The sequence below is a fragment of the Pelophylax lessonae genome (genome assembly GCF_965119305.1).
Source record: "Pelophylax lessonae genome assembly, chromosome: 3".
In the NCBI taxonomy this organism is placed as follows: domain Eukaryota; kingdom Metazoa; phylum Chordata; class Amphibia; order Anura; family Ranidae; genus Pelophylax; species Pelophylax lessonae.
The window spans coordinates 598,646,106-598,660,181 of record NC_138770.1 but is presented as its reverse complement, the minus strand read 5'-3'; positions in this window follow the sequence as shown (position 1 = coordinate 598,660,181).

Here is a 14,076-nt window from a genome sequence, read left to right as displayed (position 1 = left end):
TCCTGGTACACACTATCCGTTTTTTTTTCTGTTCAACCCAGCAGGCTATAAAAATAAAAAACCGAGGAGCTTAGGAGAAGTTTGCTGTACTGGCTGATCTCCGCTGAGCCATTGTGTTCTGACTGCCCCCCCCCCCCCCCCTCCCCTAGAACACAATGGTCAGCGCTCACAGCCATTGGCTGCCAGCACTGATGGGATGTTGGTTTTCCAGTGTACCAATTCGGCTGAGTTCTGTTGATCTGGACAACATTAGACCCATGTGTACCAGGCTTAACTGTTGACTGACTCACCATCTCTGCTGGAAGTCTATTTGGTAAACTAAGTTCTGTATTCCTGCCTTGTTTCTGTTGTCCTGATACAGAGGAGTGAATGAGCATTGTCATCCTTGGACTAAAAGTGTGTTACTGGCAGGACCACTTATAAGCTGCAATGGATTACATTTTTGTTTTTGGATTTAGATATGCTTTAATGATTAGTTAATAATGCAATACGTAAATCTTCCACCATTAAAACCCTAAAGCCTACATCAGACCCTAAAACGCAACACATAAAATGGCACTTTCAATTAACCACTATGATCAAACCTGTCCATAAAGGACTAGGGTGTTATTTCGAATATTTACACATCAGAATGCACGTATACCTGCATATTATAGGGATATAGGTTACATGCATTACCGTAGCACAAAAGTGTAAATCTAGCGTAATATTTATTACTTGTCAAAGCCCAAAAACAAACTCCATGCAAGCAGTACACAGCTGAAATACATACATGGGCAATGTTTTACCTGCCAAAGGATTGTCACAGTGGTAGTAAAGTAATTACCGTATATCTAAATTCTGCTGCCAGGCAGGGTTATTATAAACAGAAGGGACCCTAATGGTCTCTATTGTCATAAATGTCCCCCGTACCTGTCAGCGGGTAATGTGATCCAAGCTGCACATGCGCAGTTCAGATCACATTTACGGCCCACTTTGTGAGCGGCAGCAATGTGACTCCCATGTGCGGGAGTGAAGTCACTGCAGCCCAGCCGTTCAAGAGACTGAAGATACAAAACCCGGAAGTAACACTGGGCAAAGATGGAAGCGATGAGAGAGCGCTATGCTTGAGGGCTCCATTTTCAGGTAAGTGGCACTAGTGCCTTGGGAGAGGCTGAATTTAAAAGAGAAAAAAAAAAAAAAGGCAAAAACAAAAAACTGAATTTGCATACATGATGGATGAATTTACTGTTAAGCGTGAGAGCTGCATGCAAAAAAGCTTTCAATGTTTTGGAGGGAATTGTCTGCTGTATAGCTTAAGCTGGCTACAGATGGGTAGAATGTTTAGCTAAAATTCTTAGGAAAAGAATGTTGTAAGAAAGTTTATTCGTTTTTTAATCATATGGGTCAAATCAACGATTGTTTTCAACTGCAGTGACAAGAAAATTTAAAGATGCAGGATAAATATTTGTCCAATGTAGACATTTCTAACAGTGTATGTGGTTTTCTTTTGCTAAAGCCCATTAATTATGAATTCCAAAACCAAATGAAATCTTTTGAATGACATTCAAATGTCCCTAGACCTTTCCTAAGACTTTTCTATCCATCTATGGCCAGCTTTAAACTGACCTTTCAATATTCATTCCAACATTGAACCTAACCCTTGAATTTAACCCTGGCAAAACTCTATACATAATTATTCTTAAACCCCTGGTGCCCAACTTGTGACCCATTGGTTCTTATTATGTGGCCCCTGGGCCCCACTAGCTGGTATTCCTGGTTTTCCCTGCCCTAGTGCTTATTCAAGTCCAAAAATTCTGTGACAGAATATGAGAAGCGTTCCTAGACTGTGGCTCCTCATTATGTGACTTAAGATGAAGGGAAAGCCTGGAGATGCCCCCCCCCCCCTTACACTTTGTTGGGTCCAATACTAATGAGAGTAAGGAAGGGCACTCTGTATCAATACTGTAGATGCACTATGAGGACTGCCTCGCCTCATAACTGTACACGCTGCCAGAACTATTAGGGTGGCTCACTTCTCCTCCCACCTTCTTTGTAAGGTATATTGTGCAAAATTCTAGCGGCAAGCACAAGATATCCTTATGACAGGAGATGCAGATTGGTAGAGCTTAGAACTCAGAGGTCATGCTGGCACACTAGAGTCAGCACAAAACATAAGAAGCTAGTGGGTAACTATCAGATGATTATATCACTCAATGCAAAGTTATTTGTGTCTTTAACATATATAATGCAATGCACACCTACCTAAATCACCTTTAGTTGATTGCTATTTTTCTTTGGTATCTCTGTCTTTGTCATGAAAAAAAGGGAAAATAGATGGTGCTTGGGCTTCTGCCGCAGGATTAAAGACTGGGTTTGACTTCATGCGGTACCAGCCCCAGTGCGTCAGTCCAAGACCTGTTCCCATTACAATCAAAACTTTGTAGTTCTTCCACATTGACTTTATTCCCATTATTTTTCACCAATCTATACAAAAGAGAAATAATGCTATCAATAGCAAAATGCAACAGGGAGAGGGGATATGTTAAAGAGCTGAAGGAAGGTAAAATTCCAAGGCTGGGGCAAGGCGAGCCAGAGGATGTGCATTATACTTACCTATATTCCCCTGATCCAGAGATCAGATGGCATTCTGCAACCTTGTATGCCTCTCTACCACTGCCCTTTAGCCATCTACCAGGCTGAAAACAATCTGATTGTCTGCAAACTGATGCAGAGGGTTCAAGTACACTGGTTCTTTGTGAATAAAGATCAATTATTATTATTATTATAATACAGGATTTATATAGCGCCAACAGTTTGTGCAGCGCTTTACAATGTGAGGGAAGACAATACAGTTACAATACAGTTCATAACAGGAGGAACTAGAGGGCCCTGCTCATTAGAGCTTACAATCTAGAAGGGAGGGTAATACAATACAGAGAAGTGTATTAAACATTTGATTCATCTCAACCTGGCAACTAAAACCTGGGTGTTTGAGTTCCAATTTAAAGTGTTTTTAGGAAAATCCAGGTGACTTTGAAGGTGTAAGAAAGGCATTTGCAGCAGAATAAAGACAACAGAACTGAGAGCAGGAGCCAACAATTACTTATTATAAAGTGAACTGTGGAAGTGGTAAGGTGACCAGATCATATCTGAAAGTTTTTGAATTGTACTATTTAAAAGTAAGCTATATAAATTTATTTACAAACTGCACATGCTCTAATAGATTATTTTATTATTAAAAGAGAAGTTTGGAAATTGCAAACAAACATTTATACTCACCTATTTGGATTCTGCATTCATCCCCCGCTGTCTCAATAGGCTCGTACACACCATAAGAAAATCGGGTGAACATTTTCATCCAAAGACTTTTCGTACGATTTTTTTATAGTGTGTACAGAACTTTCTACAGACGATTCAGAATTTTCGTACGAAAATTCTCGAAGGGACAAACTCCTAAATGTTTCTCATACGGGAAAAAAACAACGATTTTTGTTTAATGTGTACTGCTTTCGTATGATTTTTGTACAAAAAAAAAAAAAAAAAAAAAAAAAAAATCAGAAAAGAAAGACTGTGCATGATCAGAAACAAAAAAAGCATTTTGTCGTACGAATGTTCGTAAGAAAATTATTTTATTGGTTTCCGATTTGCTGTAAAACAACGAGGAAAATTGGACAATCGTTCGCCCGATTTTCTTATAGTGTGTACCTTAAGACCTAAAACTGAGCAAACACCGCTGATCACTCAGTTCTTGGTCTTCAGTGAGCAAACTGTCAAGGCTATGGCTCTGTGCTTACTTGATGGCTGGGCTTTGGGGGGGGGGGGGGGGGGTGGAATGGGAGTGACTGGCTCAGTTTAAAATTTTTTTACATTGATTTGCATTATGTGAGCTTTTTTTTTATTTATTGTTGGGCAGATTAAAAAATTAAAATCATAATAAAAATGCGCTACGTTCTTTTCTGCAGCTTCTCCATTGAAGTCTATTGAACCCAAAAAAAAGGCACCATTTTGCTTTTAAAAAAAGTCCCTGACCCTTTCCAAAAATGCAGCAGCTGGAAAAAAGCATAGATGTGCACATGTCCCATAGGAAATCATGTTAAATGGGCTGTAGTGCGTTTCTGCAAAAAGCACCAAAAACTGCATAGGTGTAAACCGAGCCCAACTTAACTTTAGGATAAACTAGATCTGCCTCCAATAGCTGCAGGCCATAGGGCGGATTTACTAAAACTGGAGAGTGCAAAATCTGGTGCAGTTGTGCATAGAAGCCAATCAACTTCCAGGATTTTTTTTGTGACAAGGCGTAACTAAACAAGCCTAAGTTGGAATTTGATTGGCTACCATGCACAGCTACACCAGATTTTGCACTCCCAAGTTTTAGCAAAAAAAAAAACCCCCAATGTAGAGCAATTCCGACTAAGGCTCGGTTCACATTGGTGTGATGCAGGAAACCATGCGACTCCACTGCAGGATCCTGCATTACACCCAACTCACAGGCAGCTTACACTGCCATATGCGAACTTCTGGGAGTGCCAATACAAAAGTTAATGACACCCCCAGATAGGTTCGTATATCCCAGTCCGAACTGTCAATTTGGACAGGAATCGGATCGCTTAGGTGTGAACCAAAAAAAGGGTCCTAATGCGATGCAAATTCAGCCAATTCGCTTCCCATGTGATTTGCTCAGCAGTGCAGTGCGAATCACATGTGATGTCTTCTATCTCACCAATGTGAACCGAGCCTAAAACTCTGTCATCCAAGTTTCTCTCTTATGCTGGCCATATAGGGATCTAATTTTGGCCAAAACTTGTTCTGCGGGTGGCCATGTTGAAGAAGCCAGGTGGAAACTTCTTGGGCGAAAGGTGCCTGCGTCCAATGTAGTCATTGTCCTGGTATTTTGACAGCCCTAACAACTGTCAGAATACAAAATGCAGCAATGCACAATTCTCAGTCAATTTTTTATTTTTTTAGCAGGATCATCTGAAATTCAAGCCATGTATGACTAGCATTACAATACAGATGTCACCACTTTTCCGATAGTAAAAAAAAAAAAAAAAAAAAATCCTGTTCAACAATAATCAATCAATCATTCTTGAAAATGTCTCCTCCCACCTCCTGCTACCTATCCTGCCTACTCTGTGTAAAATAGAGGTGTATACTTTTCTTTTTCAGCCTCTGGCTCCCCTGTACCAGTGAGTGGCCGATTGCAGGGGAGAGAAGGGAGCTTTGACACAGCTGGGCAAAGGAAGCTTATGGGTGATGTCACCACTCCCGAAACTTCCAGCCGTTATCCAGCACTCCCTGACACAGGGGAGCAAAAGCTGTGGGATCACATGACCAGATTGGAGTGGACTGAAGAAAGTTAGGTACACAGATCTTTTATAGAGTAGGCAGGAGGTGGCAGAAGTTTCACAAGCTGACTGTTGGCTTTCAGAAAAAAGCCAACAGTCTTCCACTTACCCCTAATAATGTAGACCCAAGCACTTAAAGCGGAGTTCCGGGCACGAAAACTTTTTTTCAGTGAACATACCCCCGGGACAGTCAGGGCTAGTACATTCCACAATGGCTAGCCTCTGATCGGTCCTGGTTTGCACTTACCTACAAGAAGAAATACTCACTTTTAAAATTTCTTCTCCAGCGTTGCCATCTCTGTTGTGGGCAGCTGAAGCCGGCGCGATCCTCTTCTTCGTCCTCTTCCGTGTCTTCTTCTCCCAGAATGCGCCTGCACCGGCCCCGCTCGTCACTTCCAGTGTGGCGCTGCATTCCTCCACAGCTCCTAGGCATGCGGCGTCGCCCCGGAAGTGACGAGCGGGGCCGGTGCCGTCGCATTGATTCCTGGGAGCGATGCGTTCAGCTCCCAGGAATCATCGCAAGACAGGAAGTGATGGCGGAGCCGCGGCCCAGAGGGAGGAAGTAGAGAATAGGCGAGTATTTTCAATCTACAATTACAAGGTGAGTGAAAAAAAAAATGCCTAACTATCCAATTCCTTTTCAGGTGAAGGAGACCAAGCGGATGGGCACAAAAAAAAAAAAAAAAAAAAAAAAAGGTAGATTTTGTGCCCGGAACTCCGCTTTAAAGTTGATGTAAACCCTCACACATACCCAGTGAAGTGAGCAGCCTCTGATTATACACAGAGAAGAAACGAATCTCCCTACATAAGTTTTGCATGTATATCTGCTGTCTTCAGCTTTACATATTCTTTAGAATGTGAACATAAGAGATTTTCTCTGGGAGTGAATTCTTGGCATACAGCCAAGACAGCTGATTGGAGGAAAGGCACACACCCCCACTCCGCATATGCAGAGACTTGCAGAGCTGCTCTGTGACAAGACAAGCTCTCTCTTAATCTATTTATAGCATCCTCCTACGACACAAATATCAGCCTGGTTTTATCTTGGTTGAGGAAGAAGTTGTCAGAAGTTGTCATGCTGATAACAGTGCAACAAAACAGCAGAAATACACAGGAATCAGTGCTTTGGAGAGAGATAAAAAAAATAAATAATAATAATAATAATAATAATATCTCTCTCTATCCATCCAAATATGTAAACGCACACTTTGGGGGATGCCTATATAGGAAAGCATTGATTTATCTACACATTACAAATTGCTGCACATACTGGAGTGAGAGCAATAATGCCAACGCCATTAAGGGTAACACTAAACTGATGACCTGTAATCCAATGGGTAAAGTTTGTCCTCACTTCATGAGAGAGGCTTAACATGCTAAGTATCTAATAACTTGGCACAACCTCATCCTTTACAGTTTACAATAAAAACTTTAGTGTATGTTTTGCTGAAAATTTGCACTTGATAAACTGTTGCGCTAATATCATGGGACATAAAAAAAAAATTGGGTCTCTCTCCAGGGTCTCTTCCTTTAGAAAATATTTTTTTTCTGCTGTTAAAGCATTCTCCGTTTCAGGATTTAAGCAAAGTCAATCATATATTTTCCAATCTTCGCACAATAATTTCTTCATTCCCTGAGTTAATGCTGATCTCCAGGTTTCAGTGAACTTTAAATAGTTAATTTATGCCAAGTTGGTCCAAACAATTTACTTCACCAACAGCTGCAGTGGCTGTGCACATTGTGTAAGCTGGGGACCAGTGACACTAATAGAGTAATCAGTGCTAAATATTATGCACTATATAAATGACACTGGCAGGGAAGAGGTTAACACTGGGTGTGTATGCCTAAGTATGCTTGTTCACCTTGGGGGGGTTCTGTGACAGGCACAGAGATTGCGGTTTCAGCTTAGCTGAAACTTCTGATCTCTGCCTGTCTGACAAAAGACTCGCCTGCTTTGTTTACATAAGCAGGCGGGTCTTCTGTCAGCTTATCTTACGATCCCGGGGGGCCAGCGGCAATTGCTGCTGCTCCTCCCACGGCCCGCTTCCCACTGTATCTAAACACAGCGGGAGCGTGGCTCGCCCCTGAGACCTCGTGCACAAAATAACGTAGTACTGTGTGGTTTTGCACAGCCGAGCCGCCCTGCCGCAGTAATACTACGGTGGGCGGTCGGTAAGAAGTTAAACAAATGGCTGACCGGCAGGGTATTAATGACAGAAGAGACCCTATTGGTCTCTTTTGCCTAAAATGCAGCCTTCATTCTGTAAGCGGTCATGTTCACAAATCCAAGCATGTGCAGCTCAGCGAACACTACGTCCCCGATCCGTGCCATGGCGATGTGACTCCCGTGCAGGAGTGACGTTATCGTGGCCTGGTCTATCAATTGGGCAAAGACACGGACCCAGGGGACAGACCAGTTGAAGATGTAAGAGTTGGGGTCCTGGCGGATCGGGAGGCAGGCATTCAGGTCATGTGACTGCTGTGATTAACCAATCCCCACTGGCTACCATGCTGGGAGCATGCGTTCAGCATGGTAAGTGGTCTACACAGGACTGCATATATGCGGCTGCTCGGCATTAAGACCCACCTGCTGACAGGCCACATATATGCGTACTGCCGGCACCAAGGGGGTTAAACCTCTTCATGACTAAGACTCAATTCACACTGCCGCGACTTGTCAGGCGACTTGTGTGCCCTCAAGTCGCCTGACATAACAAATGCAATGTAAATCAATGAGAGCCGTCTTAATATGCACTACTGAAGTCGCTCCGACTTCAGAAAAAGGTCCTGTACTACTTTGAGGCAACTTGTATCCGACTTGTGCCAATAGACTTCAATGGGAGTCACCTCCAAGTCGGATCCTTATCTTATTTGAAGCGACTTGCGATCTCACTTTCCAGGGAGAAGAAGGAAAATTAGCCAGGCATTCCCCACATTGCAGCCATGTCTACAGTTCCTATCTACCAGTGGTCCTCAACCCTGGCCTACAGGGCCCACTAACAGGCCAGATTTGCAAGATAACTGAAATACATCCCAGGTGATATAATTTGCTGCTCAGTGATTGTAGTACTCTAGTCTGCATCTCCTCAAGGTAATACTTAAAATCTGGCCTGTTAGTGGGCCCTGAGGACCCGAGTTGAGGACCACTGCTATATACCATTATCTCTGCCTGGTCTGTGTGAGTGGCACTGGTGGACACAGATAAGTGGCACTGGTGGACACAGATAAGTGGCACTGATACGTGGCACTGGTGGACACTTAGTGTGAGGAAAGGGATATGCAGTGTAGTTAGGGTACTATATACCACTATAGTTAGATTCAATAATCTAGTTTCTGTAGGAAAATAGTTAGGTATCAGGGTGACCGTAGTGTAGTTTAGGGTGAACTGAATCTGACTGCTATGCCAGGGTGACAGAACTCATCCATGTCAGGGTGACTGCCGTGCCATAAGAAAAAAAATCATTTTTCTTAGAATTATTAGTAGAGCAGGGATGAGGCTCCGCTCCTTTTACACCTGGGCGTTTTTGTTTCAGGCGTTTTTGGGCTTTTTTGAGGACGTCTTTGGAGGCAGGCATGACATCTGAACTTCTGTGTAGGGGTATTTATACACACACACATACATTATATATATATATATATATATATATATATATATATATATATATATACATATACATACATACATACATACACATACACACACACACACACACACACACAATAGGTGTGAAAGGAGCGGAACCCTATCCCTGCGCTACTGAAAATATTTGCAGGGATGGTGTTACCCTCCTTTCACACCTATATGTGTGTATGTGTATATATGTGTGAAAGGAGGGTAACACCATCCCTGCAAATAATGTGTGTGTGTGTGTGTGTGTGTGTACCCCTATACAGAAGTTCAGATGTCATGCCTGCCTCCAAAGACACCCAAAAAAATGCCCAATAAACACCTGAAACAAAAACACCTAGGTGTGACAGGAGCGGAACCCCATCCCTGCGCTAATAAATATTCTAAGAAAAATGATCTTTTTTTCTGGTTCTGGACATGCTACAGAGCTGAAACTTCACAGGTATACTTTTTAGACCCAGACACAAAATACAATAAATAATTTTTTCAATAATTGGCTCTCTATCAAAAACGACAATTTTTAAGAACTTTTTTTTTGGTGGGCGAAAAACAGAAAAGGGGAATTAGGTCACAACACATCATATTCTGATTGGCCAAATACAAAGTCGTCTATCATATAAGTCGCTTAAAATAATTCACAAGTCGCCCCTTATGAGGCGACTTTCTGGTCACGGTAGTGTGAACCGGCTCTAAAGGTAAAAAAGAAAAAAATACTTTGTGTATCCAGGCGGATTATGCTTATTTTTTTTCCAGTAAAAAACAGACTTTTGTTTGATGGATAATTAGTAATAAATATCTCCTAAATGTTTTTATCAAAGAAAAACTGGCCCAAAATAGTAATTATAAAAAAAAAACAAAAAAACGTAGCTGTATAGGTTTTGCTCTTATCATAACCTACCATCCAAGAGCAACCCAAAACAAATTCCCCAGCTCCTGTTATTTGTACTTATAGTGGGGCTTGGAAATAATGGTGTACATTTTCCTTTTTTATCCTACTCAAAATAACAGATTCTAGTTAAAAAAAAAAAAAAAAAAAAAAGATTTTTTTTTTAAACCTACCTAAAATACACTGATCCTGGCTGACACGGAGCATGGCCTTTGACCATAGCACTGACCTTCCCTTTTCTTTTTTTTAACACAATTATATTGTATACATTTGTTTCCTCTAGCATGGGAAGAACAATACATTGTATCTTTTTCTCCATTCACAAGGAAAAAAAAAACAAAAAAAACACAGGAGCGGGCTATACAGTGACTGATCACTGACAGCCAATCACAGGCTGTCACAGCGATTGGGAACCAGGCCTCACAGTTCCCAATCATTAGTATATATAAGCAAGACTAACATATTGTAACTTGGTGGAACTTATCCAGTCAATATTACCTTATGCCAGCTTTACGCATTGGTAAAGAGTATCAAATAAATGCACTGTACTAAAACTATACATGTTAGTGTATTGCAATGTCATTCATTCTGAATGGCACACTAAAAGCAACACCACACTGCAATGCATTAGAGTGCTGTGTGTACCCAGGAAACTGCCAAGTGGGGTTTCCCTGTGACCTGGCATAGAGTGACAGCTCATCCAGAATGGGTGGGATTTGCGAATGCATCACACAGTTGTGAATCCAGGCTTAAAGTGTATCTATATCCTAAACAAAACAAAATGTTTTATTTAGAGTGGTGAGGGGTTTGCCCACCCACACAACCACTGGGCCAGGGTTGTGGGGAAGAGACCCTTATTCTCTACAACATGGGACAAGGCGGTTTACCAAGAAGGTCCCCTCTGGCATGATTCACCCCTTCTTGTTGAGGGCATGTGGTTTGGTACGGTTTGCGAGTGTGGGGGAGGGGTACACCCTCATCTCCCCCTTTCCTGGGTGGCCAGGCTGCATGATTTAATAAGGGTTTGGAATGAATTTTTTTTGTGTGTAAAAGGAGAAGTATGACCAATGTTTTACTGGGACCCAGATGCAGCTGACTGACATCACTGAGCTGGTCCAGGCTATGCAGGAATCCCGACAATGTCTGGATTCACCCAGATGCTGGAATGGCAGTTGGTTCAGCCTCTCAGTACACCACTGAGACCCTGAGCCAGCCGCTCCTACACCCTGCACAACCCTGTGCTCCAGTGAGCGCTGGAGGGGCAAAGCAGAGAACAGTGACTGACAGCCATCACTCTCTGCTTAGAGCAGATCTGAGAACCGAATAATCAGTGGTCTTTGGTCACTCAGTTCTCAGTGTAGAGCCGACAGCTGCAGCATTGGACTGATACTGCAGCCACCTAGATGACCATGTTATATATATATATATATATATATATATATATATATATATATATATATATATATCTCCTGAAGGGACTCCCCACTCATTATTTCCTCCTCTGGTTGAATGAGCTGCGGGGTCTGGAGGAGTGGCCAGAATAGTTGAAATCAGTTCCCTCATTCATTTCTCGTCATGCTTTACAATGACCTAACATATATATGCAGCAGCAAAAGGGTGAGACGGAATGCCCACATGTGATGGCACGGTCTGCAGAAAGGGAAGGACAGACATTTCTCTATCAGTAGACAGGACAGGGGTCACCTCTTCTTATGTTACACTAATCACCCCCCGGGGACACCCCATCACATTGTCCTGTGTGTGAGCTCTCACTGTACAAACCTGATCACTGACCAACACCTCTGCCCCATACACACGTGCAGATTATCTGCAGACTTTTGTCTTCAGATTTACCTTTTCTATGTAGTGCAAGGGCCTGCCGGATTGCATACAAATTGAAAGTGTTTAGGTTTGACCTCATATTATATGGTTTTGGCAAGTCTGAAGACAAAAGTCTGCAGATAATCTGCACGTGTGTATGGGGCATTCTACCACTAAACTCCCCACCTCCTCTAACAGGAGAATTTCATGGAATACAGAACACACAGAGCCGTCCATTCACTGATACATAACATACACCGTCCATTCACTGATACAGTACATACACCGTCCATTCACTGATACAGTACATACACCGTCCATTCACTGATACAGTACATACACCGTCCATTCACTGATACAGTACATACACCGTCCATTCACTGATACAGTACATACACCGTCCATTCACTGATACATGACATACACCGTCCATTCACTGATACATGACATACACCGTCCATTCACTGATACATGACATACACCGTCCATTCACTGATACATGACATACACCGTCCATTCACTGATACATGACATACACCGTCCATTCACTGATACATGACATACACCGTCCATTCACTGATACATGACATACACCGTCCATTCACTGATACATGACATACACCGTCCATTCACCGATACAGTACATACACCATCCATTCACCGATACAGTACATACACCATCCATTCACCGATACAGTACATACACCGTCCATTCACCGATACATGACATACACCGTCCATTCACTGATACAGTACATACACCGTCCATTCACTGATACATGACATACACCGTCCATTCACTGATACATGACATACACCGTCCATTCACTGATACATGACATACACCATCCATTCACTGATACATGACATACACCGTCCATTCACTGATACATGACATACACCGTCCATTCACTGATACATGACATACACCGTCCATTCACTGATACATGACATACACCGTCCATTCACTGATACATGACATACACCGTCCATTCACTGATACATGACATACACCGTCCATTCACTGATACAAGACATACACCGTCCATTCACTGATACATGACATACACCGTCCATTCACTGATACAGTACATACACCGTCCATTCACTGATACATGACATACACCGTCCATTCACTGATACAGTACATACACCATCCATTCACTGATACACGACATACACCGTCCATTCACCGATACATGACATACACCGTCCATTCACCGATACATGACATACACCGTCCATTCACTGATACAATACATACACCGTCCATTCACCGATACAGTACATACACCATCCATTCACTGATACACGACATACACCATCCATTCACCGATACATGACATACACCGTCCATTCACCGATACAGTACATACACCGTCCATTCACCGATACATGACATACACCGTCCATTCACTGATACATGACATACACCGTCCATTCACTGATACATGACATACACCGTCCATTCACCGATACATGACATACACCGTCCATTCACCGATACAGTACATACACCATCCATTCACTGATACACGACATACACCTTCCATTCACTGATACATGACATACACCGTCCATTCACTGATACATGACATACACCGTCCATTCACTGATACAAGACATACACCATCCATTCACCGATACAGTACATACACCATCCATTCACCGATACATGACATACACCTTCCATTCACTGATACAAGACATACACCATCCATTCACCGATACAGTACATACACCATCCATTCACCGATACATGACATACACCGTCCATTCACTGATACATGACATACACCGTCCATTCACCGATACATGACATACACCGTCCATTCACCGATACAGTACATACACCATCCATTCACTGATACACGACATACACCGTCCATTCACCGATACATGACATACACCGTCCATTCACCGATACATGACATACACCGTCCATTCACTGATACAATACATACACCGTCCATTCACCGATACAGTACATACACCATCCATTCACTGATACACGACATACACCATCCATTCACCGATACATGACATACACCGTCCATTCACCGATACAGTACATACACCGTCCATTCACTGATACATGACATACACCGTCCATTCACTGATACATGACATACACCGTCCATTCACTGATACATGACATACACCGTCCATTCACCGATACATGACATACACCGTCCATTCACCGATACATGACATACACCGTCCATTCACCGATACATGACATACACCGTCCATTCACCGATACAGTACATACACCGTCCATTCACCGATACAGTACATACACCGTCCATTCACTGATACACGACATACACCTTCCATTCACTGATACATGACATACACCGTCCATTCACTGATACATGACATACACCGTCCATTCACTGATACATGACATACAC